Genomic DNA, 10,704 nt, shown 5'->3' on the forward strand with positions numbered 1-10,704 from the left:
TTGAGGCCATAGATTAATCTTTAGCTTGCATACTTTGCACTCTTGGCCTTGCATAACAAAATTTACTGGTTATTCCAAATAGATTTTTTTATCTAACTCTCTATTAATGAAAGTAGTCTTAACATCCATTTGATAGAAATCCAAATTTATATTTACAACTAAGGTTAGAATGAGGCAAATCTCACAATAGGTGAAAAAGTTATCTCATAGTTTATACCCTCTTGTTGGGTATAATATTTTGCTACTAGGCGAGCTTTATATCTTTCAATTGTGCCATCTACTTGTTGCTTATGTTTTAGAACCCATTTGTTCTCAATAGTCTTTTGACCTGGTGGTAGCTCAGCCAAGTCCCAGACTCAGTTTGTTTTCATTGACTCCATCTCTTCTTCTATTGTTTTTCTTCATTATTTCTTAGCAGGGCACGAAAAAGCCTCTATCATAGTTTTAGGCTCGACTTCATCATGCAAAGCCACCGTAAAAGCTCCCCTTTCAATCTCAAATCAATGACGGAGAATACTTTTACATATACTTTTACGTAGTTGTGAGTTCTGTGAAATATATTTATAAGAAAATATGTCAATCCACTTGGAAAAAATGCTCGAGATAGCTCTTTTTCTACCTTAGCTATTTGTTCAGGTGTGACACCATCTTTAGATTCTGCATCTCATATAGATAGAAACTTTTATCTATCTCTCCCTTATTTGGAAAATCATTTTTTAAGAAGGAGATATCTCGAGACTTAATTTTAGTCATTTTTCCATCTGGATGTTTACCAATAAATACATATCCTTTATAATGTTTAGGATACCTTATAAAAATGCACTTTCTTCCCCTTGAACCTAGTTTTCCATATTTGTAAGAAGAGTTATGTTCATAAGCTGCTGACCCCAAAGCTGCATGTGCATGAGAATAGGTTTTTTACTTATCCATAATTCATAAGGAGTTGCAGTGATCGACTTAGAAGGCACTCAATTTAATATATAGGCAGCAGTCAGTAAGACATCTTTCCAATATGAGATTGGTAGATTAACTTGTGCCATCATGGATTTGATCATTTCTAGTAAAGTTCTATTTCTTCTCTCTGCAACACCATTTTGTTGTGGAGTTTTAAGAATGGTCAATTGTCTATCTATACTCTTTTCATCATAAAATGTCTTAAATTAATTAGAAAGATATTCATGTTCTCGATCTATCCTCAATGTCTTAATTATTTTATCTACCGATTCTCTACCAAATTCACATACTATCTAAAGCAATCTAATGCCTCAGATTTATGGGAGATCAGAAAGACATAATTATAATGTGTAAAATCATCTAGGAATATGATGAAATAAATAACCCCAAATCTTGCTTTTACATTCATTGGACCATAGATGTCGGAATGTATTGATTGCAATGAAATTTATGCTCTTATTCCTTTACCAAAAGATTTTCTCATTGCTTTTCTAGCAAGGCAATGCTCACAAGTGGGCAAATTAATTTTATTGAGAGATTCTAATATTTTCTTTTTAGCCAATTTATTCATTCTATCTTGCCCAATATAGCCTAGTCTAGCATATCATACATTCATATCAACATCTATATTATTTGAAGATGTATGCAAAGAAAAACAATCTTTTCGATAATTAATATAGATATCATCATCTACGTCTAGTACCATGAAATTGTTCGATATATAACTAGAACCATAATAAGTTGTCCCAAAATAAACATCCATACTATCACTAGAAAAGTTCAAATTTAAACCAAGATTAAGAAGAATAACCATAGTTACTAAATCCTATCTTATTTCTAGAGTGTAGAGGACATCATATAAGTACAAGGTATGACCACACATCAATAACTTATAGGTGCTAACACCCTTGACTTCTACTCTTGAGTTATTCCCAATGTATATCCATCTAATGCCAGGATTGATTCGACGGTATTCCACAAATGCTCCTCGATCTCTAGCTATATATTTTGTTGCACCCGAGTCTACAGTCTATAAAGAATGAGATTCAATTAATAATATGCAGCGAGAAATATAAGCATAAGTTTGAATGGTGCTGCAAAACAATATCTATTTTTGCTCACTATACTCAAACGCGAAATAACTTAGCTTGCCATAGACAAAATAAGTTATCTTTGTCTTGTTCATTTTACTAGTGCACTTTCCTCTTTTGCGCTTGTTTTTTCTAATCTTCTTGGATTCTAACTTGTTCTTTTATCTTTCTTATAAGGCTTTCGGTCTTTCTTTAGCTTGTATCCTGAAAATCTACTGGGACCAGCCTCAGTCATATAGGCTTGGTCAGAATACTTTGTCACATCTAGATGATCCTCCTCTAGCTGTAGATGATGCTTGATATCCTCGAAGGTCTTAATATTGTCAGTGTGAATCATGTTGGTAGTCATGTGCTTCCAACTTTTAGATAAGGATCAAATCACTACCTGCACTTACTACTTATCAGTGAGTATATTATCAGTAGACTTAAGCTCTCTGATTATGTTTGGTATATCTCGCAGATGCTGTCTTATTATAATATTTGGATGTTTCTTATAAGTGTCAAACTTGATGGTCAGCCTTCTCAATCTATAAGCTAAAATATCCCTAAAGACTTCCTTGAAAGCTTCCTATAATGTATGGAAAGTCTCATACTTCTAATATTTACACATTATGTTATTTTCCATATTATTCAGTGATGTAATATGAGATACACTATTCTTCTTTTTTCAGTCCTTATATTCCTCACCGTCTCTTCTATATTGAGCACTAGTGCCCCTTTCAGGCTGAATCATGTTATGCATGATCACCTCTTTGGCCTCTGATTCCTCAAATATATACTAAACCTTATAATGCCATATATCATAATTATCACCGTTTAGTTTCTCACTTCTGTTCAATTTAGCCATAATATTTTTAGATGCATTTGCCATGATCAATTCAATTGCATAGAGACATATGTACATATTATCAATTAACAACAAACACAACCAGTAACTCATATTAATCATGCAGCAAGTTATGAATTAATCAATAATAATTTTATACGAGCCATAAAATCGAAAGCTCACAATATTTTCAATCATCTTCTATAATTTAATATCTAAATATTATTAATTTAATACTAACTTCATAAGATATAATTCTACGTAAGAATTTTTTTGATTCCTACTAACCTCAGAATTCCTACTTAATCATATATCAGAATATAATTCAATAGATATTTAATCAATCATATCATATTGCATAAAAAAAAGCATAAACAACATGGTATTCACAAGTAAGTACATTATAGTAAACATTCATATATTTACAAAACATTCATATAATTGAGATACATAGATACATTTAACTTAATATTCAGATATTCACATAAACAATATTAGTGTCAAGGTTCTCAAATAGTGCCATGGGTGATTAATTGGATAATTCTTGATCCAACCCTTTGTAACCATAGATCCCTTTTGGATCTCCCGAAAGCAGTACGCTTAGCATCTCGAAGATTAGGAATTATTGGTAGAGCCATAATTTACCTAACACAGTAATCACATAACGACTGCATTCGTATACAATTTTAAATCTCGATACCAAATCATCATAAGATGCCATTATGTTCTACTAACTCAATTGCTTTAAAATCTCTGCTCAATTCTTTGGTAAAGAATATTGCAAGATGGACAATTTCACCTATTTGTTAATGACATAACCTTGATCTACTATTCTCTTGAATAAATCATTCATGTGAGCAATATGTTCTTTTATACCATGTCTAGGATTTGTTTTATATTCCATGATGGGATGAAGCAACCTCACAGCTCATGCCCCTCTCAATGCTTTTATAGTTCTCATTAAACAAACCATCTCCAATAGTACATGCAATACACACACACACACATTATTCAACTGTTTAATCCCTAAAATCATGAATTGATAAAGGGAATAACCACACATTAATGCATTAAAAGAATATACAAGGTCAATGTGTAATATGTTCACATTCTAATATTATTTTAATATTAAAAGGTTACACACTATCATGAACAATCAAAGTTAATACTCGAGTACCCAAAGAAAATTTCAAACTAAGCATCAACCTTATTAACCAAATTATTTTAGGCCTTTAAAATATTTATTTTTCAAAATTTTATTTGCTCAAAAGAAATATTTTAAAATCATAGAAAAATTCTAACATTATTTTGAGCTTACAAAAAAAAAAGATCAAAATGGACTGTGGAAAACTGTCCACATGCCCCACGCACCTCACTATGCACATGAGCATGCAACTTATTAACTTTCCAACTTTCAAGCCTTATAACTTTCAAACAACTAATCCAAAAACTTCAAATAATATAATGTTGAAAGAGGATAACATGTATTTTAAGACCATATAAATTTAAGAGATCAATACACATTAAATAGGGACTTTTCAGATAGGCTTCTTCAGGCTTGATAAGTCTCTATTCAATGTATATTGATCTCTTAAATTTATATGAGTTTAAAATACATGTGCCTGAGAGAAGCCTATTTGATCATGTTCCTGTTAAGGTAATGCATGATGCAACTTCTCATGCAAAATCAGCTCTACCTTATGGAATGTTCCTCACACTGGTATTCAAAGAGTTTGGAATCAACTTAGATGGTGAACTTTCAAAGAAGTTGCAGCAATTTGACACATATAATGATTGATCACTAAGAAGAATGGGTTATATCAAAGTTGATGGTCATTGGATCAGAAAGGGAGGGAAAAGAGAGGAAGCAGAAGGAGACAGAGAAAGAGAGAGAGCCTGAGAAATAATAAGAGAATTTAAGCTCCTGGCACATCTATTGCTCTGCCAACTCAGTTAGAAGATTCTACTCCTCAGAGGGTTAGGTTAGCTAAAGATCAGTTGAAGGAGATAGTCTAGCACATTCATGACAGATTTTTGGATTCCATGAGGACACTGATTAGAGAGATATTGGATGAGTAGGATCGTGTTTCACAGTCCTTGAACTCTCAAGATCTGCCACCTCTTTCTGACCTTGCACCTCCTGTTAATTGACCTTCACCTTCGGATATCTCATGCCTTGCATGTTTATATATTTATCTATTTGTGCATACTTGCATGGTCCTAATGTGTGTTCCTTTTTATAGAAGGACAAGCCTTTCAATATTATATAAAAACTTTATTATCAATGCAATGTTATGTTTTTATGAAAATGATTGAATGACTACATCTTTATTTGAATGAGTGAATGATTGATTAATTATTATTCAAATGATTAAATGATTGATTAATTTGACTTATAATTGATTATGCTGATAAATAATTTAACCAAAAGTGGAAGAAATTAAGAAAGAAATTTTTAATTAACCCTTCTTTATTATGACAAAAAGGGGGAGAAATGGAAGAAATTTGGAAGGAGTAAAAAATTTGAGAAAATGGGAGAATTGGGAGAATTGGGAGAAATTGAAAAGAAAATTTGAAAGAAAGTAGGAGAGTATAACAGAAATCAAAAGTAATTTAAAAATATTATTTTTCTACATAAGAAAGGGGGAGCTTTGTTTAAAACTTGCTTAAAATTTGATTTGATCAAAATTATCTCAAAAATATTGCCTTAGTTACATAAGAAAGGGAGAGCTTTGTATTAAAATTTGATGAATGCTTAATCTTTGCTTTTAAGATGTAGTATATTAAAATTTCAAAACTTATTTATGCTCGAAGGGTAGTATTCAAAGAATTTTATCATCATAAAAAGATGAAGATTGTTAACCTTAGAATTGATTTTAATAATGTCAAAATAGTTTCAGCACAAATCATGATTATTAATAATACTTTTGAGAGTAATCATAGGATTTCTTATAATATTCAAAGGTTGACCTCATTCAAGAGAAAGTCCTCTTAAATTTAAGTGATTATGTACTTCCAAGTCAAAGATTCAAGTTTTATTTTGGAAGCAAAGAAATTGAGTTTGGTATGAAAGAAATTAATAAAAAAAGTCTAGCCTAGAAAGACTTCTTAATAATTTAAAAATTAAGTTGGAGAAGGCAAGTTCAGTCTCGAAGATATTTGAAGAAAAAAAATACTTAATATAAAAAAAATTAATTTTGACATGCATGGCATACCTTTAAGTCGACTAAGAAAGAAGCTTAGTCGATCTAATCTCATTTAAAGGAAAAGATAGAAATATATGAAATTCAAATGATCTTCCTTGATTGATCAGGTTTTTATATGAGTCAATCAAGAGAGAATCATAATCGAGTCACCTATTTGGATAGTCTCAAACTTAGGATGAAGATAGGAGATTGAAGATTTCAAAAATTCTCCTGAGTCGATTATGAAAATAATATAGTTTATCAAGACTAGAGCTTAGCTGACTCACAAGAATGGGATAACCAACTTAGTCTCAGAGATAGTAGAATACAGAAAGTAGTGAAAATTTATAAGTTCTCTAAGTCGATCCAGAAAGTTAGTTAGTAGACCAAGACATGAAAGTTAGCCGTCTAAAAACATATTTAAGCCGATTCAGTCTCAAATAGACAAAACAGACAGAAAGTAAAAAAAATTATATCTATTTTTGAGCTATCTCAGAGTTTTAATTAATCGACTCAATACTTTAAGTTAGTCGATTAAAAGCTTGGATGAGCCGACTCATAGATTTCTAACAGAATAACTACTAATTTTTTGGATTATTTTAAATGGCCATATTTTATTTGTAGTGACTATTTTTAAGCTTCTAACAACTAGAGCATTAATTACAGACATTTTTAAGACCATAAATATGAAGAATTAAAATGAGAGAAATAAAAGAATTGAAAGATTTTGAGCCCATTAGATTTATTCTTCAAGCTATTAAGTAAAATAAAAAGAGAGAGAGAAAGAACATTTCAAGAGCTTTCAATTTTGATCTTTTATATTTACTCAACTTAAAAAAGAAGCAGTGTATTGAATTGAGCCAACAACCATTCAGTAAGAATATTTAAGCCTTCATCAAACATCTCTTAAGTATTCAAGAAAAAAATCAAAATAATTCAAAAGCTCAACCACTTCAACTTCTTCAAGAGTTTAAAGAGTTTATTATTTATATTTTAAATTCTTGTATATCTTTCTTTAAATCATTATGATAACTTTTTAGAAAGAAACTTGGGTTTTTAGGAGTTGATTTAAGCCATAAATTGGATGGTGTAAGATTTTGGTTGATGAGCCAGTGAAAACCAACTGAGTTGATCGCGAGTCTGAGAAAAAAATAATTAGTTGTAAAACTTTGATTAGTGAGTCAAGAAAAATTAATTGGATTATATTGTGAACCCTTGAAAACAATCGAACTGTAATCTTGTGGGATTATAGTTAGAATTTTCAAATGGGTTAGCTTAACCACCAGATTAACCAATAAGGCATGGTTGGACCCTATTAATGAGTTGATTGATAATATATTTATATTATGAGATTTTTACATGAATATCTTTCTAACAATCTGAATTTGCATAAATACCCTTCAAAAATTGCTAATTGCATTTGTACCCTCATTAAAAACTATTTTTGAAAATGTAACAGTTCTACCAATGTCGTTAACAAAAATAGTTGTTATTTAAACTAAAATTCAATTAGAAATTTAAAATCATGTTTTTATCCCTAACTGGTGAATTTGTGTATCCACCGTGATTTTCTCTCCTATTTTCGCAACCCCTTAAACATCGATCTTCTCGATTCTCTACTATCGACAGCCTGCCTCCCTCTCTTCCTCTCACCATTTCTTTCCTCGATGCTAATCACCGTTGTACTCTCACTCATTGCTATTTTCTTTCCATCATTAGAGATCGTCGCCGCTGCCATCCTCACTACATTTTCTTTAAGGATCTCCTCACTGTTGGAGCTCTTCTCATCGTAGTCCCTCTCATTGTTGATCACTTCTCATCATCGGAGATCATTGTCGATACTATCCCTTCGCCTAGTCATTTTGCTGTGCTGTTTCTCTTGGAGCTCTCCTTGTCATCAGATCTCTCCTCACTACTAAGCTCTCCTCACCCCATTCGTCTCCCCTGTTCTCTTTCTTTTGGTATGTTCTCTGATCCCTTTCTGTTGGTAGAAGCCTCTGTTGAAACAAAATGGAGAGGTTAATGTCAATTGCTCTGATGCTTTTACCATACTTGATTTCTAATGATTGTAAATATTTTAATCATATATATATGTTTTGTTGATTTCATAATAATTATACATGCTTATATAAGGTATGTTGGTGCTTATTACATATTTTTTTTTAGTTTGTACAATGCCATTTCATGCTCACATTATGTTTTCCTATTGGTGAATTTGTACTTCTTATATCTGTACTGATATCAATTAGTAATAGTATGAGATTTTTTATTGTTGTATAAGATCTATAAATACTTCGGCAAAATATAATAGTGTTTGTCATAGTTCTCTTACATATTGTACTGTGATATCTTGAGACTATACTAAATTTCCTAATATTTCTTCCTCCATTTGTTACTCAAAAAAAAAAAAAAAAAAATGAATAAGCCAAACAAAAACTAAAGATGCCATACAAAAGATATGGATGTTTTCCTCTTTGGTCTCCCTTTTCTTTCATTTTGTTAGTATAGTTTTGGTTGATAAGCATTCTCTTTTATAATCTATATGGTTTATATTTATTCATTCCATGCACAGGCTTTTTAAATGGAGCAGGAACTATTCAAATTGAAGGTAAAATTTAGAGGATATTTTAAGAAGGTTAGAATTCTATAAGAATAAGTATTACTTTGGGAGATAAAAGAGTTGGTTAATTGACATTGACTGCTATTGCTACAAAGACCTATATGATGATATAGTGCATACTTTCAATTTGAACTTTTAAGAGAACATAAAGATTTGGTGAATGGTTAGATATTTATCGTCTAAGTCTTATATGATATTAAACACAGATCACAATTGATGAGTTTATTGAGGAATGCAAGGATTTAAAAGAATGCTTCTTATTTGTCACAAAAGAGGTTGATGATATACAATTTCTCAATTAACATTAGGCAGCCAAGACCAATTTGAAAGGTAGAATCAAAATGAGCCTCTGGCTGCCATAGGCATTGATACCTCAATTGGTGCTATTAAAAATAATGACTATGTTAGGATAAATGATAAAACTATATTTCAAAAAGAGCAAGAAACAGATACTGAAATTTATGGTTTTGAGAGTAGTTATCACAGTATTTATAATAGTGATTCTGATGATGATATAAATGTCATTGAGTATGAGGAAGAGACATATAAGATGGATAATGAGAATCCTAACATGACGTAGGGGTAAAATATGCAAGTCGAGAACAATTCAAGATAGCACTAAGTCAATATGCTATACTAAATGAATTTGTATAAGAGTTCTCAAAAGTGAGCCAGATAGAATGATAATGACTTGCAAATATGAAACTTATAATTAGAAGCTCCATACTTTACTACTATATGATGTCATATATTTTAGATAATATAGTTGAAATATCAATCTTTATTTTATAGTATTTATGAAAAATATTGCATGTACTAATATATTAGTTTATTTACATATGTGGGTCAAAAAATTAAATTAGCCTTATATTACTCATTGTGAATAAGTGTGGCAACAAGATGGCACACAATTTTCCTATTCCATTTAAAGCTTAGTGGTGGATTTAGAGGTAGACTTTTCTAGGGAATAATAGTGTTTTATGTTGAGTTTTGCTTCATATCTCATGTAGAGAAGAAAATGTCAACCTGAACCAGTGTGCAGAAAGTGATAAAAGTGCTACCTATTTCTTGTTTTTGTATCTATCATGTCATAAATTTATGGTTACCTGAGGCATGTCATAAATTGTTTTTTTGTCCTCATGGTTTATCCAACTGAGGTCATAGACAAAAAAAAAAATCTCTTTCCTTTTTCTTGTCTATACTTGTCATCAGATAATAGATATCAAGTTTCTTTCCAATTAGTGTCTCACCATGGATATCTTCAAGGCTCCATTCCAGTGAACCCCACTAGGACAGTCCCATTGATTTATTCCGATAAATTGACCGAATACTACTTGAGCAACTTGATCTCTTTGTTCAAAAAATAAAGCATGGCATACAACCTAGAAGGGCCAGCTCTAATTGTCGAATCTAATATACAAATACACCTAAAACATACACCATATCTGTAATCTTATCGAACGAAGTCTGTATGAAGGTTTCATGTGCCGTGAATGGTAGCACAACCATCCCATTCCATCAGTGTTGCCCATTAGAGGATGGAAGCGATAACATGGACGGTCACCGGTCAGTGGATTGCATGAGCTCACACGTGCCACTATCCGAAAAATAGCAATGCACAGCTGATAAATATAAAATTACGAAAGCTACCACATTAATTAATATATTTGAATTTTTTTTCATATTATTTACATGTATATATCTTACTAAATATAAAAAATTACATAAATATCTTCGCTAAGTTGCTATTTGCATGTATACCTTTAAAAAAAAATATTGCATATCTACCCATTAAGGGTATTTCGGTCATTTCAATTTAAATCAATTAATTTTTTAATGGTGTTAATTAGAGTGGGTACATATACAACAAAAAGAATAAAAAAAAAAGTAAACATACAAAATAAATATTTTAGAAGGATATATATGTAAACATTAACTTTGGGAGGATATTCATGTAAAATCTAATATTTGGAAGGTATATACAAAAATCTCTTATATTATTTAAACTCTTATGTATAAACATCAATA

This window comes from Elaeis guineensis, chromosome 11, assembly GCF_000442705.2.
Source record: "Elaeis guineensis isolate ETL-2024a chromosome 11, EG11, whole genome shotgun sequence".
NCBI classification, from domain to species: Eukaryota; Viridiplantae; Streptophyta; class Magnoliopsida; order Arecales; family Arecaceae; genus Elaeis; species Elaeis guineensis.